Source organism: Apium graveolens, chromosome 4 (genome assembly GCF_009905375.1).
Source record: "Apium graveolens cultivar Ventura chromosome 4, ASM990537v1, whole genome shotgun sequence".
NCBI lineage: Eukaryota > Viridiplantae > Streptophyta > Magnoliopsida > Apiales > Apiaceae > Apium > Apium graveolens.
In genome coordinates this window covers 64,717,138-64,738,829 of record NC_133650.1, presented here as the reverse complement: position 1 = coordinate 64,738,829, position 21,692 = coordinate 64,717,138, and the positions used below count along the sequence as shown (strand labels likewise).

The following is a 21,692-nucleotide window of genomic DNA, read 5'->3' as shown; positions in this document are numbered from 1 at the left end:
TAATTATTTGACATCTCGATAAGTCAACTTTTATTTTTCTATAAGAGTAATTTAAAATGACTCCTCGATAGGTATTTCAATTCTTAAAAATGACTTCTTGATAAGCAAACTCCAAACGTCTATTTTTGAGTTCTCGACAAGTCATCTGCTTTTACTATAAATACCCAGACTTCTCGATACATATTTTAACTTAGAATTTTTCAAAATTCTAAGTAAACTGTATATTTATTAATTCATATCCTAAATATATGAAGTTAATAAATAACAAATCAAAAGAAGCAAAAAGTATGAAAAACTGGAATAATTTAATTCATAAATTATGTTCAGTGAAATACTTTTAACATAAAATATGTTCTAATTTTATATTGATTAAATTTCAGAACTTATCAGTCCTTTTTGGACAAACCGAGTATTTATAAGACATTTCGATAAGCTTATTTTTCTTCTCTAATTAAGAACTTAAAATAACTTCTCGAATATGTGAACAATGTTCAAAATGACTTCTCAAATAAATCCCAATGCATATTTCAGGTTTTTCATTAAGTCATTTGCTTTTTCTATAGATACTCAGACTTATTGACACATTTACATGCTTACGTGCATATTTTTTATCAAATGTGGAATATGTTAGTCTAATGTAAGTAGACCAGTATATTATATGTGATGTTTTGAGAATACTGATAATAGTTGAATTTATTTGACTATGTGTTAATTATGTGTTTTGAATTTATTCAAAATTAATCTTTCTCAGTAAGAAGTATTTGATTTAATTAGTGAGCTAGTGGAATATCTTTTGCTGCTAGGAAGGGTTATTTTTTATGTAAGTGTTCTTGAGTACTTGCATGGGGAATAGTTAATCTAGAAAGGCAAGTCACTTTTAACAGCCTGGGTACGCGTAAAGTGTGTTTATGTGATTATAACACTTATTAACCGGGCAACTCAAGTGTCTCTTGGTTTCTTTTCTCCTTCTATAAATTCAAATCCTTCTCTTTTCAATAATCATCACTACTTTTTCTCTCAACAAACATCCTAACTCCAAACCCCCATCTTGTTCAAATCTCTCAAATGGCTGCTCCTATATTCTTCAAGCTAAACAATGGCGTTTATCAACCATCCTTTCATTTGGCTGATAACAAGGTCTACTTTGACCCTGTTGGGCTTCGTGTCCGCATCAGAGGGATTGTCTGCAGTCCTTTTGATGTTCCTATTGAAGTTTTTGAAGAACTTTCTTTGGGTGATCAAATAAATTTTCTATTTTTTGGGGGTGAAGTCTCGTTCGAACAGGAGAGACGTGCTTTGGAGGATGAGCAGGAACGCCTTGCTGCTCTGGAGCTGCAAGAGAGAATCATTTCTCTTGCACACTCCATGTCTAGAGCGTACCAACGCAGGGCGATGTGGATTAAAGCAGAGAAGAAGCAGAAACTAGAGTAGTTAGGATTAGGGTTTAATTGTTGGAATCTAAATCATCCTGTACTCTGTTTCTATATTAATGAAAATATTTCATCTTCTCTATTTCAAAGCTGTTTGTGCCTTGTTTGCTATGTGTTCATAATTTAACCGATTATCATCTTTCCTGTAATACTGCATGCAACTGAAAATCTTACACTGCATATGTCAAACTAAACATCATAAAGTTACATATGTTCAATGCAGTACAGGTTAAACACAAAATCTTCAAGACAACAACAGGAAACTCAGACAAATCACTCGAAGCAGGGATAACACATTTGTTTTCAACTGATGCATCAGACATATCAACGGATAAGTAAAGTAGAATGTTACACAAAATCATTCTTGATTTTGGTTTAAATTCCTTAACTTTTGTATCTAAACATCTTTGAAAATCAATTTTTTGCAAAATTCTCTGATTTTACCTATAATTGCAAGAAACTTGTCAATGACAAGATTTCTGAGATCTATGGATCACTCAACAGGCATTTGTGCTAAGATGCAGATAATACATCTTTCATAACCAAACTGCAGTTCACCCAGGCACAACAACACAAACACAAACTCAAACACAATCCCACTCAGGAAACTCTCGAAAGGAACCTGTTTTACAAAAAGACAGAAACCTCACAAAATGTTCTTCCTTTATTTTGTTGTTTGAGAAAAGAAGGATATAATAAGCCAAGATCCTTATGCTTATCCAAAACCTACAGAATTCATGAAGGGGATACTTGTGCTTACTGAATCAGAATCGCTACATGACTAGAACAACCCTTCCTGTCCAAGATGCTTACAAAGGCTATTCTGATTCATCTCCAAAGAAAGTACCAGAACTTCATCTAATACTGGTCTTCACAGAAGCTCATCAACCCTGTTATGTCAAACTTAAGGAAGAATTGCTAAGGAAAACTGTCAGAAGTTCCTACAACAGCAAAGCTAAACGAGAGTAAAGGAGATTACTCTTGGATATATAGATGAGATTATCAAAAGATATTCACTTCCTAGATCATGTACACAAGAACCTATGTCTTAATGGGGGCATAGTAGCACCATCATTTCCTGATCCATGTTCCACAAGAACCTATACTTCACATAGTATAGCAGACAAGGAAAAATCTCTTGATAAACATGACACAACTGCACAACAAATAATGTTTACAGAAGCTCAGAATTCACACAGTGGAGTAGAGTACACAAGAACCTGGATGTCAAAGTCATCCAGCAACTCTTGAATCTCCAGTCATACAAGAACCATTACCTCAAAATGGTGATGAAGGCAGAATCACTGAAAACACTGTGAGAATAGTTGAAACTTATGAAAGATGCAACTGCATATTAATGTTAAATCAATCAACTGATTCTTCAGAATCTCACAAGGTATGAAATGCATACTCACTCTTCTGGTGAAATGAGTATGATTTGACCTATATGGATCACCCATAATCATATAATCACAGACAACTCTTCTCAGCCACATCTTATTTTAGTAGGTCAAACAACATTTGATCCTTTAATGTGAGGATGAGAGAAAAAATTGAGAGAAAAACAGAAAATAAGAGAGGCAGGATCCTTCCTGATAAAAGGAGAGGTAGATGAGTGTCTGGAATTAGTAATCCTTGTGAGGAAACTCCGACTCTTAAAAGTCATGAGACTAGTGCAGTGAGAAGTAGTGAGACTACTTATTAAAAGAACAGAGAGTTTAAGACTTTTGTTACTGAAAGACTTTTTCTGTAGATCTAAGTAAGTCTCTTATTCTACCTGTTGAATTCATCACTACAGAAATCACTGAAGCTTGAAGCTGCAGATATTGTTCTAAATGGACAATGACAAAAGCTTGAACAACGTGTATCTAGCTGAATCTTTCCACCTAGAGATAATGTCAAAAAGGGGGAGAATATGTCTAAATGTAAAAATAGTTGTTGGATGTTGCCAGAAAATAATATTCTCTTCTTGATAGGGGGAGAAGAGTAAATCTTAATGCACTGGTGGTACAAACTTTACAAGGGAAAATTGAGTAAATCTCCATGCAATGTTGATGCAGATAATTTTGAAGACATATATAGAAGTAAAGTTTGTTAAACTCACAGAAGAAGACAAAATAGGGAGATTGATTTCTGTATTTAGATAGAGTTTTGATTTCATCAATCAGAACTTGTGCATAATTTCATAATGAACAAGTTGGGGGAGATTGTAATATATAAGTGATGATGTCAAAGATTACTGAAGATGTCAAAGATTACTGAAGATGTCAATATCATTAGTGTTCCTGATCAAAATGTGAAGCAAAGCCAAATGGACATCTGATCTAAGGAGAATAATGAACTGTTACATTTCATAATCATTTTAAACTTGGGGTTAGTCTTGTTAACAAGCATGAATTTGTGTTAAGCAATCTTCTCATAAATTGGGGGAGATTATTGTATAAGACATGCATGTACTTTAACAAGACTAAGACAATTTGTCAACCCTAAATAAGTTGTATTGTTATCTTAATTTGTATTTTGTACTTGTAAAATTTAAAGTCTGTAAAAATACAAAGGAGCAGACTGGAGTCTTTTTCCTGAAACAGTACCAACCCTAAGGATTCTATCTGGAAGAAGATCTAGAAGATCATGCCTCAGAAGAATTTTGAAGAAGCTTGGAGTTGAATAAATCTGTTTGGATAAAAATATTCTAAGTTAAGATCTCTACAAGTCACAGATTTAGTGTTATAGAGAAGTCATTTGAGAACTCCAAATGAGTTATCGAGAAGTCAGGAAAGCTACTAAAAGAACTCTGAGAGATATCGACAAGTCAAGAATACATGAAGGTTGGAGATATCGACAAGTCATTTCTTCACTAGAGAACTCAGAGTTATCGACAACTCTACATTCATTAGAGAACTCTGAGTTATCGATAAGTCAAAGTCCACTAGAGAACTCAGAGATATCGATAAGTCAAAATTCACTAGAGAACTCTAAGTTGTCGACAAGACAAAGTGAAGACATGATTATGAGAGATCTCGACAAGCTAAAGTTTCATTCAAGAACTCAGAGACCTCTATAAGTCAAATTCACTAGAGCATTAGAGATCTCGATAAGTCATTATACTTATCGAGATGTCAAAATCTCTATATGCCTAATTGGAGATCTCGAGTAAAATTCTCAAAGTACAAAATCACAGACCAGTTAAATATTCAAGATTAACAATCAACAAACAATCCAAACAGCTGGATTGAGAAGTCTACAAAAAGCAGCTTGAAGAATGTGCAAGATCAATGGTGAAGATTAACTGACAGAGGAATATTAAAATTATCACAGGATGCTAAAGATATGCTAATCCAGAAATGGAAGATCTATTTTTTTATAAATAGAAATGACAAGTGACGGTTTAGAAAAGATAATAGCATGTCTTATTGTACACTGTGTAAACCAGCAGTTAACTGAATTATAAAGTTAACACCGGTCCTTTAGTCAGATGTAACAAATTTAGAAAGAAATCTTGTAATTCTCTGAAGAAAAAGCTAAGCTCTTTATCAACAAAGAGCCTAAAAATTTTGTAGCAAAACATTCTTAATTTTAATATAAAATTAAGTGAGTTTTGAAGATTTGTGTTCTTTATTTTCTGCAAGCTTAATTTCAGAATGAACACATTTTATTACAAGATTTAATTTACTTTGTTCGACCATAAATATTCAAGAAAAGCCCAAAAATAGTAAAACACATTCAGCCCCCCCTCTGTGTGTTATTCATTTCCTAACAAACGAGAACAAGAGGTCATTAAAGCCTGGAAACCTTTGATAAGTGGCATTTTATACCACTTAGAGCTTCTTAAAATAGCTTAAATTGGTGCCTTGAAATCAAGTATTTTGTGTATTTGATGTGTTTTTCTAGTGTTTATGCATTTCAGGGTATTAGTTGCATTTCGGAGGAGTAATCATCAAGAATAAGCCTTGGCATGTGTTCACCATTGCGAGAGGAACGAAATGGGCAGATTACAGCGAAGAAACGGAGCAAACTCAGGATTTTTCCAGTGGGTCCTGAGCGCCCGCTCAGCTATGCTGAGCGGCCGCGCAGAAAGCTGAGCGCCCGCTCAGCTATGCTGAGCGGCCGCGCAGGGTCGGGAAAAAAGATAATTTATTTTAGGACTTCTACTTCTGTTTGGCTTCCACTTCTATGTAATCTGAGTTTTATAGGACTATTATATAAGTAGATTTAGAGACGTTTTCATGAGGTTGGATCGTTGTATTAAGCAAGGAGCGTAGGAGATAAGGAAGAAGACCATTTTAGCACACAGCAACGAAGAGGAAGCATATTTTCTTGTGATTCTTATTTCGTTGTAACGTTGGATGCTAGTTTTCTTACTTTGAACCTAATTACTCTTGTGACGTACTCTGATTTAATATAATTAGTGTTATTATTCTCTTATGTTTGTTTATCATGATTTCATATGAACCCATGATGCCGATAAGTGCTATTATGGGCTAATCGTGATCATCGGGTCGTAACGGATTTGCTATGGAATTCTTTAGTTAATTGTTTAATACCTTAGTGTGTGATGATTGTATGATATCTAGTAGTGGTTGTGCGTATTCGTCTTATGTGTGTCGCGAACATATAAGATAGGGTGTTAATCTCTTGTGAAGCGACAGTGGATCTTGAGATTTAGAACTTGCCATGCTAGCATAGGTTCATGTATGATGTGCATGCTTAGTGGGTAACTCTAACAGTTTTATTTACCCTGTGTAATCAAAAGGAATAACTTGTGCTTAAATCGTTATGTTATCAATTTCTGTAGACATATAGGAACTCAACATAATTGATGCCTATTCAACTTCTATCTTAATTGTGGATGCTTGGTAGAATGGTATGAGTACAATGAAAGTTGGCTTTTATCAGTTTCGTGTTATTCGATTAATATCATCACTGTCACATGCTAAGGTAATAACAATAACTATTGAAGGAAGTAGTAATGAAGTTGAGATCTCATGAGTGTTTTAATATTGTTAATTGAAGTGTTATTTAAGTGATAAACTAAGTAATTAATTGTAGTTAATATTTAGTCAACAATTCTAAGTGTTAGTGTCTTAACATTGAGAAGTAATCATACGTTGGTGCGTGAGTTTAATTAAACAATAATTAGTCTGAGTCTCTGTGGGAACGAACTAGAAAGTATTCTATATTATTTGCGAACGCGTATACTTGGGTGTATTTTTAGCGCGTGTTTCCGCCCTAACAAGTTTTTGGCGCCGCTTCCGGGGACTCGGCGTATTTGTTTAGTTTATATACTTACCATCATTGGTCATTAGGACTCAGTGATTAAGACGTAGTTGTTACTTATTGTTTATGGTTGTGTTTCAGGTACTTAAGCGAGCGTTTATGCAAACTCGTTCTCGTACTCGCAAGAGGACTTTAGATACAGCTGAGGAGACAGACGAAGTTCTTGATATTCCGGAGAAGATAGATTTTGAAGATTCGGATTCAGGAACTGAGCAGAAAGAACCAATAATTATGGGTGATCGTATTGTTCAGGCTGATCCAGCTCTTATGGACTTTTCTCGGCCTAAAATTGATGACATTCAGTCAAGCATTCTTCATCCGGCTATTCAAGCTAACACCTTTGAAATCAAGCTGGGCACTATTCAGATGGTACAGAATTCTGTTTCTTTTGGAGGAGCTGCGACTGAAGACCCCAACATGCACATAAGGAATTTTGTCGAGATCTGCAGCACTTTCAAGTATAATGGCGTGACTGATGAGGCTATCACGCTGAGGCTTTTCCCATTCTCACTGAGGGACAAAGCTAAGGACTGGTTACATTCTAAACCAGCTAGGTCTATCACTACTTGGAAAGATCTTGCGCAAAAGTTTCTGGTGAAGTTTTATCCGATGGCAAAGACTGCTGCTATGAGGAGTGCTCTTACTCAGTTTGTGCAGCAACCTACAGAATCTATATGCGAAGCTTGGGAATGCTACAAGGAAATATTGAGAAAGTGTCCACATCATGGAATACCCGATTGGATGGTGATCACTGGTTTCTATAATGGTTTGGGGGCCCAATCTCGGCCCATGCTCGATGCAGCAGCTGGAGGCGCCTTATGGGCCAAAAGCTATACTAAGGCTTATAATCTTATCGAGACTATGGCTGCAAATGAGCATCAAAACAAAACTCAGAGGATGATGCCTGGGAAGGTAGCAAGTATTCTGGAAGTCGATGCAGCCACCGTTATTGCAGCGCAGCTCCAGGCGCTGTCGATGAAGGTTGATTCTCTAGCTACATATGGAGTTAATCAAATAGCTATGGTCTTGGAGCTTTGTGTAGGTTCTCATGCTACGGATCAGTGTTCTCTTGTCAACGAATCTATTCAGTATGTGAATAATTATCAGTGACAATAGCAGCCTGTGCCAGCTACTTATCATCCTAACAACAGAAATCATCCAAATTTCAGCTGGGATAATAATCAGAATGCTATTCAGCCACCATATCAGGAAGGTATGAGTAAACAGTTTAATCCACCTGGATTCCAGCAACCACAACAGTATGCTCAAAGGTAATCATATCCTCAACAGGGAAGTGCAGTTGCACCTACTAGTGCTGATTTTGAGGAACTTAAGCTATTATGCAAGAGTCAGGCGGTTTCTATCAAGACCTTGGAAAATCAAATCGGTCAAATAGCCAATGCAGTGCTCAATCATCAACCTGGCACACTTTCCAGTGACACGGAAGTACCAGGAAGGAAGGAAGCTAAAGAGCAAGTTAAGGCTATTACCTTAAGGTCTGGGAAAGTTGCTGATGCTGAAAAGGCAAAAGAAGGAGAAGTTGAAGTTAGAGATGAAGAAGCTAAGCAAAAGGAGAAAGCGGCGGAACCAAGGAAGACCATTGTTGAACACACTCTGCCTGAGGGTAATACAGGGGAGAAACAGCTCTATCCTCCACCACATTTCCCTAAGAGATTGCAGCAGCAAAAGCTGGATAAACAGTTCGGTAAGTTTCTGGAGGTGTTCAAGAAACTTCACATCAATATACCTTTCGCTGAGGTTCTGCAGCAAATGCCTAGTTATGCGAAGTTTATGAAGAGTATTCTTTCAAGGAAGGTGAAACTGGATGACCTTGAGACCGTTGCTCTAACGGAAGAATGCAGCGCTGTTCTGCAGCAAAAGTTACCTCCAAAGCTTAAAGATCCAGGTAGCTTCACCATTCCTTGCACCATTGGCAAGTTGACTTTTGACAAGTGCCTTTGTGGTTTGGGAGCAAGCATCAATCTGATGTCGTTGTCGATCTTTAAAAAGTTGGATTTGCCTGATCCAAAACCCACCTACATGTCTCTACAATTGGCTGATCGTTCTATTACTTACCCAAGGGGCATAGTGGAGGATGTGCTAGTCAAGGTGGATAAGCTCTTCTTTCCTGCAGATTTTGTTATTCTGGATTTCGAGGAAGATAAGAAGATTCCCATAATCTTAGGAAGACCTTTCTTGGCTACTGGTCATACCTTGATAGATGTGCAGAAAGGTGAACTTACTATGCGGGTGCAAGATCAGGATGTGACCTTCAACGTGTTCAAGGCAATGAAATTCCCTACAGAAGACGAGGAGTGCTTAAAAGTGGATGTGATTGATTCTGCGGTTACTTCAGAACTCGATCACATGCTAATGTCTAATGCATTGGAAAAGGCCTTAGTGGGGGATTTTGACAGTGATGATGAAGATGGCAACGAGAAATTATAATATCTGAATGCTTCTCCCTGGAAGCGAAAGCTGGACATGCCGTTTGAATCTCTTGGTACTTCTGACCTCAAGAATACTGAAGGAAAGCTCAAACCATCAATAGAGGAAGCACCTACCTTGGAGCTCAAGCCATTACCTGAACACTTGAGGTATGCTTTTTTAGGTGATGCATCTACTTTACCTGTTATTATTGCATCTGACCTGTCAGGAAGTGAGGAAGACAAGCTCTTAAGGATTTTGAGAGAATTTAAATCAGCTATTGGATGGACCATAGCAGACATCAAGGGAATCAGCCCTTCATATTGTATACATAAAATTCTGCTAGAGGAAGGTAGTAAGACAACTGTTGAGCAGCAGCGCAGACTTAATCCTATCATGAAGGAGGTGGTGAAGAAAGAAATTCTGAAATGGCTGGATGCAGGCATCATTTATCCTATTTCTGACAGTTCTTGGGTGAGCCCCGTAAAATGTGTGCCTAAGAAAGGAGGTATTACTGTGGTAGCAAATGAGAAGAACGAGCTCATCCCCACTCGAACAGTTACAGGATGGAGAGTATGCATGGATTATCGAAAGTTGAACAAAGCCACGAGGAAGGATCACTTCCCTCTCCCATTCATTGATCAGATGCTTGACAGGTTGGCTGGTCATGAGTATTATTGTCTTCTGGATGGCTATTCAGGGTATAATCAGATTTGTATTGTACCAGAGGATCAGGAAAAGACCACCTTCACGTGTCCATTTGGCACGTTCGCTTTTCGTAGAGTTTCGTTTGGGTTATATGGCACACCGGCCACTTTTCAGAGATGTATGATGGCGATATTCTCTGACATGATTGGAAATAATGTCGAGGTGTTCATGGACGACTTCTCTGTCTTTGGACATTCGTATGATGAACGTTTGAATAATCTTCGTGCCGTACTCAAAATGTGCGTGGAAACTAATTTGGTGCTCAATTGGGAGAAATGTCATTTTATGGTGCGTGAAGGCATTATTCTTGGGCATAAGGTCTCTAGCAAGGGTCTGGAGGTGGACAAGGCCAAGGTGGGAGTCATTGAAAATCTTCCACCACCTATTTCTGTGAAAGGAATCCGTAGTTTTCTTGGTCATGCGGGTTTTTATCGACGGTTCATCAAGGACTTTTCAAAGATATCTAAGCCATTGTGCAACTTGCTTGAGAAAGATGTGCCTTTCAAATTTGATGATGATTGTTTGTCGGCATTCGAGACTCTCAAGAAGAGTTTGATCACTGCATCAGTTATTACAGCACCAGATTGGACAGAGCCGTTTGAGATGATGTGTGATGCAAGTGATTATGCGGTAGGTGCAGTTCTTGGGCAGCGCAAGAAGAATCTCTTTCATGTGTTCTACTATGCGAGTAAGACCTTAAATGGGGCCCAAATGAACTACACCACTACGGAGAAGGAGCTCTTGGCTATAGTCTTTGGTTTCGAGAAATTTCGATCTTATCTACTTGGGACAAAAGTGACAGTATTCACTGATCATGCGGCCATTCGCTATTTGGTTTCCAAGAAGGATTCGAAGCCGAGACTCATTCGTTGGGTGCTCTTACTTCAGAAATTTGAGTTAGAGATCAAGGATCGAAAAGGTACTGAGAATCAAGTAGCTGACCATCTTTCTAGGTTGGAGAATCCCGAGTCTACTTCACAAGATAAGACATTGATCAATGAATCTTTTCCGGATGTGCAGTTGTTCGCAGTTCAGGAGGAAGAGCCATGGTTTGCAGATATTGTAAACTATCTTGTCAGCAATATAATGCCTCATAATTTGACCTCAGCTCAAAAGAAGAAGTTTCTGCATGAGGTGAAGTGGTATATGTGGGATGAACCGTATTTGTTTAGACAGGGAGCTGACCAGATCATTAGGAGATGTATCCTGTTCTGTGAGACGGAGGGGATATTACGAGACTGCCACTCTACAGTTTATGGTGGGCACTATGGTGGTGAGAAGACGACAACTCGTATTCTGCAAGCAGGTTTTTTCTGGCCTACTTTGTTTAAGGATGCTCATCAGTTTGTTTTAAGGTGTGATCGTTGCCAAAGAGTGGGAAATTTGACGAGAAAGGATGAGATGCCGTTAAATGTGATGCTTGAAGTCGAGGTCTTTGATGTTTAGGGAATCGATTTTATGGGGCCTTTTTTCTCATCCTGCAATAATCAGTACATCTTGCTGGCAGTCGATTATGTCTCAAAATGGGTAGAAGTCAAAGCTCTACCGACAAATGATGCAAAGGCAGTGCTGAATTTTTTTCATAAGCAGATTTTCACAAGGTTTGGAACACCTCGGGTAATCATAAGTGATGAAGGGTCGCATTTCTGCAACCGTAAGTTCACTTCTATGATGCAGCGTTATAATGTGAATCATCGAGTTGCTACTGCCTATCATCCGCAAACAAATGGTCAAGCGGAAGTGTCTAACAGAGAGATCAAGCGCATTCTAGAGAAGGTTGTTTGCCCGTCAAGGAAGGATTGGTCTTTAAAGCTCGATGAAGATGTTTGGGCTTACAGAACAGCATACAAAACTCCACTTGGTATGTCCCCGTTTCAGCTGGTGTATGGTAAGGGATGTCATTTACCTGCGGAGCTTGAGCATAAGGCCTACTGAGCGTTGAAAAAGTTGAACCTGGATTTAGATGTAGTTGGTAAGAAGAAAATGCTTCAGCTTAATGAACTTGATGAATTCCGACTTCAAGCGTACGAGAATAACAAAATGTACAAGGAAAAGGTGAAGAGGTGGCACGATAGGAAGCTACATCCTAAGTTATTCGTGTAGGGGCAACAAGTTCTCTTATTCAACTCTCGTCTCCGACTTTTTCCTGGGAAGTTGAAATCAAGGTGGTCTGGACCTGTTATTGTCAAAACTGTGTTTCCACATGGAGCGGTGGAAATTTTTGAGAATGATCCGGACCAAGCATTCAAGGTTAATGGTCAGCGTTTGAAACACTACTATGGGGACATGGCAAACCGAGAAGTGGTTAGTGCCATTTTATTGACTACTTGAGAAAGGTACGCAACGTCAAGCTAATGACGAAAAAGAAGCGTTGTGTGGGAGGCAACCCATGATTTGTTGTTACAGAAACCCTTAGAAGTTAATAACCTATCCAAAAACACAAAAAAATCAGAAAAACGGGACTGAAATTTTTTTTTTCCAGTGACCCCCTGAGAGCCCGCTCACCTCTGCTGAGCGACCGCTCAGCAAGCTGAGCGCCCGCTTAGCTTTGCTGAGCGACCGCTCAGGGGTTGACTGCCAGAAAATTTTTTTAAGTTCAGAAAAAAATCAAAAAAAATCAGAAAAATAAAAAAAAACCAATTTTAGCCCTTAAACCCACGATTTTTTTCCTACTATCCCATCATTTTATCCCTCAACCCCACTCCTAATCTAGTTTTAACCTAATTCACTTCATATATATATACATACACCTATCCTACATATCCCCCACAAACTTTCTAGACTCAAACTCTCTCCCAAACACAAATACTCAGTTCTTAAACACTTTTATTCAAGATTCAATGGCACCCAAGAGAGCACGAACTATTGATAACAGCAGCACAGTCCCTACTGCTGATTCATTGAGGGGTACTGCTGCGAGGGCTCGGTTGAATGACAGAGCTGCGGAGGAGGAGTACACTAGGCTTTTGGGGAAGCCGATTCCGAAGGAGAGAGGGTTTTTGCCATCGGGGAGGGATGGTGAGTTGCTACCTATGATTGCAGAGAAGGGGTGGATAGCTTTTTGTGAGTCACCCGAAGCAGTGCCGATGAGTGTGGTTCGCGAGTTCTATGCGAACGCGAAGGCCGAGAAGAATGGGTTTTCTGTGGTCTGAGGGTTGACGGTTGATTATCACCCAGCGGCGATTCGCCGTGTGATTGGGCAGCGAGAGAGGAAGCCCGAGGAGGAGAACTGGAATGAGAAGACTGCTGAGGATTTCGACTTGGATTTGATTTGTGCTACTCTCTGTAGGCCGGGCACAGTATGGACCTTCAAGACCGACACTAATGAGTATCGTCACTTCCCGACGATCGCTATGAACAGGTATGCCCGTGCATGGAATGCATTTATTTATGCTAATATTTTGCCTTCTTCACATGCACATGAGGTCACAGTTGAGAGAGCACGGTTGTTATGGGGAATTCTTAATAAGGAGTACTATATGGACCTTGGTGAGTTTATCTACCAAGGAATTCTGAAGTTTTTTAGGGGAGCTAAGCACATGAACATCCCTTATGCATCCACGGTCCCGAAGCTTTGCCGAGCAGTGGGAGTGAACTGGCCGTCTCATGAGCAGTTGCAATTGCCGGCCGTTTTGATTGATTCTGGGACTCTGAATGGGATGGAGGAGTGGACAGGTGGTGAGCCCGAGGAGCATGGGCTGGGTTATCGTCTTCCAGGAGGGCGTCCAGCATGAGATGCTACTATGGCTAGGCCTAGGCGTGATGAGGCTGGTTCTTCGAGAGCTCAGGAGGGTGCTGGGATGGCTGATGCCCAGTATAGGAGGCTTTCACGATGGATGGATGCCATGTACGAGACACAGAGCAGGTTTGCTCAGGAGCTCACCCTTGCGTTAGGGACTGCTTTTCGGGGCCTTGGAACTGATATCCAGTGGCCAGTTTTTGGTGAGGACTCTGCATATCCGTCGCCTGATACTCCACCCACTGAGGGTGATGATGATGATGACTCCGAGTAGGTATACCCTATATTCCTTTCTACTACCTTCACTGGGGACAGTGAAGATTTTAAGTTTGGGGGTGGTAGTTAAGGAATATTTTGTGTGTGTCATATAGCTGCATATTCATGATAGTTTAGTTCATATAGTTGCATAATTTTTGCCATATAGTTTTTTTTATTATTATTTTTTTTATTTATAGCTTTATTTGTTTATCATGTCATATAGCTCATGCATATACCATGATCCCTTTTGCGATGATTTATCGACTCATTTGTGATATTGATGCGAGTGTAGTGATAGCATTAAAGTGATATTGAGTCGTGTAGGTTGATATGCATGCTAAAAGCACTTGTATTTTCACTAAGTCTTAGAGAATGCTTAAGGGCTAGATTGTTGTTATGATCTGATTGTTTTCGAGGTTAATCTATTTATTATGCTTAGAATTTGATAATAGGTTCTTAGTGATAAAGGCATGAAAAAGAAAAAATGGAGTAAAAAAATGGAATATGTTGCTAGCTGTGGCTAGGCGTCAATCGGCTAGTAGCCGGCTCGCATGCTAGGGTTGAGCAAGACGGAGCGAAACGCACTTGCTCAGAAATTTTGAAAAAAATAAAGAAAAAAAAGAAGGAAAAAAAGAAGAAGTATGTGCTTATGCATAATTGATCACGAGTGGGCTCTTTGGTATTCGAGTTATTAAGTTCTTAGGGGACTTTGTGCCTAGTGACCTAAGGCTTTTAGAGTCTGGGATCCGCTAACCTAACGCTCGCTACATGGATGCCATTGTATAAGTCTTTTGTGGACCTCACTCATTACACGGTCAAATAAGCATTGTTGTTATGAATAAAAGCATGATTCCGTAATAAGCTCCAGAATTCTTGTAGTGTTATATGTTACTTTGTGCCTAGAATTTTTATTCTTTGTATAATCATGTGATTGCCTTGATGATAGTTGAGTCATAATAACTGGTCTAGTTCCGAAGCATATCTGTTAAGAATTTGCACACACCACGTTTTTGGCTGTATGTGCGTTTGCATGAGTTTATTGATCTTTAGTCGCCTAACTGCATTTGTTGAGATGTTGCAATTTGGTTGGTTTGTTCGTAGTAAGGGGGATCGCTGCATTTCATATAGATTGCATTCATGCATGTTTTTATTTGTTTTTGAGTCTGTGACGCTTGAGGACAAGCATCGATTTAAGTTTGGGGGTGTGATAAGTGGCATTTTATACCACTTAGAGCGTCTTAAAATAGCTTAAATTGGTGCCTTGAAATCAAGTATTTTGTGTATTTGATGTGTTTTTCTAGTGTTTATGCATTTCAGGGTATTAGTTGCATTTCAGAGGAGTAATCATCAAGAATAAGCCTTGGCATGTGTTCACCATTGCGAGAGGAAGCAAATGGGTAGATTACAGCGAAGAAACGGAGCAAACTCAGGATTTTTCCAGTAGGGTCCTGAGCGGCCGCTCAGCTATGCTGAGCGGCCGTGCAGGGTCGGGAAAAAAGATAATTTATTTTAGGACTTCTACTTCTGTTTGGCTTCCACTTCTATGTAATCTGAGTTTTATGGGACTATTATATAAGTAGATTTAGAGACGTTTTCTTGAGGTTGGATCGTTGTATTAAGCAAGGAGCGTAGGAGATAAGGAAGAAGACCGTTTTAGCACACAACAACGAAGAGGAAGCATATTCTCTTGTGATTCTTATTTCGTTGTAACGTTGGATGCTAGTTTTCTTACTTTGAACCTAATTACTCTTGTGACGTACTCTGATTTAATATAATTAGTTTAGTTATTATTCTCTTGTGTTTGTTTATCATGATTTCATATGAACCCATGATGACGATAAGTGCTATTATGGGCTATCGTGATCATGGGGTCGTAACGGATTTGCTATGGAATTCTTTAGTTAATTGTTTAATACCTTAGTGTGTGATGATTGTATGATATCTAGTAGTGGTTGTGTGTATTCGTCTTATGTGCGTCGCGAACATATAAGATAGGGTGTTAATCTCTTGTGAAGCGACGGTGGATCTTGAGATTTAGAACTTGCCATGCTAGCATAGGTTCATGTATGATGTGCATGATTAGTGGGTAACTCTAACAGTTTTATTTGCCCTGTGTAATCAAAAGGAATAACTTGTGCTTAAATCATTATGTTGTCAATTTCTGTAGACATATAGGAACTCAACATAATTGATGCCTATTCAACTTCAATCTTTATTGTGGATGCTTGGTAGAATGGTATGAGTATAATGAAAGTTGGCTTTTATCAGTTTCGTGTTATTCGATTAATATCATCACTGTCACATGCTAAGGTAATAACAATAACTATTGAAGGAAGTAGTAATGAAGTTGAGATCTCATGAGTGTTTTAATATTGTTAATTGAAGTGTTATTTAAGTGATAAACTAAGTAATTAATTGTAGTTAATATTTAGTCAATAATTCTAAGTGTTAGTGTCTTAACATTGAGAAGTAATCATACATTGGTGCGTGAGTTTAATTAAAACAATAATTAGTCTGAGTCTCTGTGGGAACGAACTAGAAAGTATTCTATATTATTTGTGAACGCGTATACTTGCGTGTATTTTTAGCGCGTGTTTCCGCCCTAACAACCTTCTAGGGATGTTAGTGCACAAATTGCTAAAGTTCAAGGAATTATATCATTTTGTGAAGAAGCCTGGAAGAAAGACAAGAAGAAAATGAACCTAGATTTAGTTGATGGTCTATCAACGGATGATGAATGTAATAACCCCAATTTTTGGAATTTTTGAAACACGGATGAATAGTAACTTTTGCTGATGATGCTGATTAAGGAAAATTATCAGACCACGCTATATAGGAGTACTGTTATGGAAATTCTAAGATCGTATTAGTATTCCATAAAGTAAATAAGTGTATGTAAAGATCGTCAGAACCCAAATCCGAACACTTTGATTTTTCCCAAAAATCCACCAGATACCGAAAGAATTGAGTATAAGGTAACATGATAAAAAGGATTTAAATTCACGGATTTTTAGAGAGGATCATAAAAGGAATATAAAATATTGAGAAAGGTTTAGGGGAACCTAAGTAATAAGATCCCAGGTATGATCCCTCAAAAAATAAACGAGAACGAAAGTTAAGCGAACCGTATAAACAGATAAGCGGTTATTAGCCAAGTAATTAGGGGTTAATCAAAGAAGTTAGTGGATGATGATGTCATCACACCAACAAGAAGAAGACAAGTGTAAGAGGATGACATGAGAAAGATGACATAGGCATGGTGACATAAGCATGACAAATGGAGGGATTGGTTGGTTGATTGTGAGCCACACAATTTTTACCATGGTAACAATCTAATTAACAACAAAAGGAAGTAACCAAGCTAAACACCACACAAATTATTTAATCAAACTAGAAACATTTTTACTTCACTTTTCTTCCCTTGCTCTCGGCCAAAACCAGAGCAGCAACTTAAAACTACCATATCTCCTTCAATACTCACTCAAATGTTGTGTTCTATAGCTCGTTGGAAAGGTATTGAGATGACCTACAACTCTTGTTCACAAGTCTCGTCCAAATAAGCATGGGAAGACCCTAATTTGTACAGTTCTTTAAATCAGACTTTTAGAAACTTCAAAACCTAACTTTGTACTCTTGATTTCTTTGGAAAGATCAAACTTGTAGGAGGTTAGATTAAGTCTCCCTAAGGCTTCCTAGAAATTTAACACCTACTAAGGAAGGTATCAACTTCAAACCCTAGCTTTGATTTTATGATTCCATTAAGTTTTATTGAAGCATTGTTAGTATTAAGGCTTGATCTTTGATTATAAGTAGTTTTGGTGGATTTGTATTGGTTTTGAATATTGGGTCTTTGATTGGTTGGATAAATTGGTAAAACTTGGAGTTGGGGACTGAGTTTGTAGTATGATGGTTGAATATTGTTGTATTGGTGGTTGTGAGTTAATTGATGATAATTTAGAGTGTTAATTAAATTGGAAATCGCGTAAACATAAAGGTCATAATGCTCGATTTTCCTTAACTGTTCTGTTCTTAACTTTAGGACCCGTGAAATTACTGAAAGATTCTAACATTTGCCATTTTTAGATAGTTCATGTTACGAGCTTCGTTTTGATATGTGGTTCGCTTGAATCCGATGTACGGTTTAGGAGAAACGACCATTTTAAGTAACGGCATTTCGCGAACGAACAATTACCCCTCGCCTTACTTTGAAACCTTGGTTAAGGCCCTTAAATGACTAATTGGAGTATGAAAAAATTATGTAAAGTGGACTAGGCAGTTGATAGGGTATTCGCGAAAGCGTCGCCTTAAAATTCGTAACGGTTAATTTATTAAAAATGGTGGAGCCGAGGGTACTCGAACGACTTATGTGATTTGTTAAGCGTAGAAATGACCATAAGCAAACGTTAGGGTTCAATTGGTTAAAGTCTAGTTTCTTAAGCGAACGTGGTTTAATTCCGGCTTATGTTGTTGTTCATAGGTTACCGGACCCACTCTAAGCTTAAGTCTACCCCGGAGCACTCAGGCAAGTTTTCTGCCCGTTATACTGTTTTTGTGATGTAAATATATGTATATGCATTATCTTGTGATAAGTGCATGATTGTTATTAGCAAATCTTGTGATATATTGGAGCATGTAATATGGTATATATGCATGTCTGTTTCGTAATCTTGATATCTAATTGTTGATTCAATTGCTTACAAGTTGCATAATACCTATGCTAGAGATAAACAGTAGTTGTGTATACCCTTAGTATAGGGGACTCAAAGGTGAATATTTTCTAAACCGGGAGTCGATATTCCCGAGTATATTATATATATATATGTATATATATAATATATAGATATAGTTTTCAAAACTATTAATCGAATAAGGTTTATTCGATAACATTATTTTAATTAATGAATATTATTTTTGAATATTCATTCGAGGACTTATGACTCCGTTTATTTTATTTAATGAATATTATTTTGAATATTCATTCGAGGACTTAAGACTCCGTTTATTTTATTTAATGAATATTATTTTGAATATTAATTCGAGGGCTTATAACTCCGCTTATTTTATTAAATAATATTCTTTATTTTATTAAAGAATAATGTTTCGATAATCAAACTTATTTTCGATTATTCAAATAAAGATCGTACTTTCGTATAAGTATATCTTTGTATAAGTATATCTTTGGTTATTTATTATTCATTTCAAGAACGAGTTTTAAAACTTCTACTTCAAATTATTTTTATAAAGATTATCCTTATGGGAATATTATTTAAATAATAATATTCAGATATTTTCTAATATATCGGGACTGATTTATTTCATTAAATCAGCATTACTCCAAACATTCTTAAAAATGTTTTTGAGTCTTCAAAATGATTTTAAAAGTTAGAGCGGATCCCAAAACTCATTTTTATATTTAAGATCTTCCTTTCAAAGGGGATTTAAATACTCGCTCAAAACCTGAGGGATCCGGCTCTGTGGTGTATTTTATATTCGCAACGAGGTTGCTGTTTTGATAAATGAATTGATTACTTACCCAACGTTCGGGAAGTAAGTCCATCTATTGAGTCGGCATAAGCAACATGAGCTCAGTGGGCGTCCAAGAAAGTGTAAGTGGCTCAGTGGGAGTCCATCAAATGCATAAGTGGTTGAGTGGAAGTCCAGCATAAGGTCCTATTGCGGCCAGGGTGATGACCAGTGGGGAATTTATCCATCTACTAGTAGAAAAGGTTACGTATTCCTATCTTTTCCTGATCAGCAAGATATCAGGTTTATGCCAAGGTTTTCTCCTTTCCAAATTCATTGGATATCGCAACTTTGTTTATAATTTTCATAACAGAGGTTTTCAAGGAGTGTATGAAATGTATATATATAGGTGTATATATATATTGGGACTTAATGAAGTATCTCGTAACTTCATTATTTATAATGATATTTCAAAGATTGAATCTATTCAAATCTTATCTTGTAGTCTCATCTATGTGATGAACTTTTGAAACGGATTATACCTTGAACGGTGGTAGTTCAAGTAGTATTTGGGAAAGATATAAGTATATTGAAGTATCTTTTAACTTCATCTTTTGAACTTATATCTAGTTAATGATTATCTTATGCATGACAAAGATTTTCAGAAAAACGTTGAGACAAGGTTAGATATATGAGATCACCTTGCAACGATATTTTTATACAATTATAAACTGGAACCCTGTGTATATTCTGCATGGCAGAGGATTTCAAAGATTTTGAAAAGTATATATACATATATACTAAATATTTTGCGACTTGGTCGCATTAATAGGTCAAGCTTGGTTCAATTCTTCTTAACCAAAACTTTCATGAGTGCTATGAGAATGCTCATATATTGTTAATCATTATACATATTATTTTGGTGGGCTTGTTGCTCACCCTTTCTTTCTTCTTTTCTCACACAACAACAGATAGATAAGATGAACAGAATCAAGCTCCCAATTCGCGAGTGGATAGGAAACGTTCTGCAGTTTCCTGTAGGCGTTGATGCCGCTGTAGCTGAGGTAGAAACTACCAATAGGCTAGGTTTTCAATTATTGATGTACCAGACTTATGTATATTATGAATTATAATAATGGCTAGGAATATGTAAATTATTCATAAACCCTTTTGAGGTGTAATGACTTATAATTGTGGAATAAAATGACTTGTGTTATTTGTGGTATTCATCTCTGAGACTATAACTTGTGGTGTGTGTGTGTATATTGTGGGGTCACAGTACGCAGTAGTTGGTTGACTGTTAAGATTAAGTATTGATAAGGGAAATGGAACTCGTGACAACCCGAATCCCCGACCCCGGATTTGGGGGTGTTACAATGAAGCTTATCCGTTGAATAGTGAAGCTCATCCGTTGAAAGATGAAGTTCATCAGCAACTGCAAACTCAAGTATTCTATGCTCGAGTCACCAGTCATCTACTATGAAGTTGTTGAGGAGATTTGGACATCTACTATCTTTGACTCGACAAACATGACTATTTCCTTTACACTCAAAGATAATAATTACATCAATTATGATGAGGTCCAATCTTGCTTTAAATTGCCTAAAAATAACACAGTTACTCCACACACTGATACTGACGTTATTAACATGCTTAAGTCCATGGATTATGCTTTAGACACTACTAGTCTAGGTAGCATTAAAAGAAAAAGACTTAGGAAAGAATGAAGTTATTTGCGTGATGCTTTTATCAAGGTGTTTTCTGGTAAAATTAGCAATTTTGATGATATCACTTCTGCTCTAATCAACATGCTTTATATGCTATTGTCCGATAAGTACTATGATTTTAGCAACTATGTCATGCTAGAGACATGGTATGATTAGGGGATATTCAAAAGAGACCTAGAAATGTATACTATGCTAGATTTTTTATGATGCTGGCTAACCATGTTTCTAAGGATTTGCAAATTGAGAACCCAAATAACAAATTAGATTGTTGGGTTCAAGAGAAGAGGGTGCTTGTAGACCTAATCAGTAACAACCTCAACAGTGAGGTGCCTCTCAATTATCTTCCTATCTTTGAGGCACCTCAGGTAAGTCAGGTAAACACCTCTATCTATATAACTTCCCAACCTCAAATTTCTTTACCGTCAACGGTGGTTATGGAGTCTATAACAGTGACCAAACAGATTCCTACCCAAGCCACTAAATCAAAAGTTTCCAAATACAAATCAAATAAACACACCTCTAGTGTCTCCAAAAAGACACTAGTTGTAAAAACCACTAAAGCACTTAAAGGGAGTGTTCAGGGTGGTAAGAAAGGTGAGGGAAGGGGTGAACATCAAAGAAGCCCCAATGATAAAGAGGGTGAGGCCTGTGTAACCCAAGCCA

General features: G+C 37.6%; 1 non-coding gene across 1 annotated transcript; it reads right to left on the bottom strand.

Annotated features, from left to right (window-relative positions):
• Positions 1-7,331: 7,331 nt before the first annotated feature.
• Positions 7,332-7,438, bottom strand: LOC141722662 (small nucleolar RNA R71). Its single transcript, XR_012575669.1, has one exon. It is a non-coding gene; the product is annotated as a small nucleolar RNA R71 (small nucleolar RNA).
• Between the last annotated feature and the right edge of the window lie 14,254 nt (positions 7,439-21,692).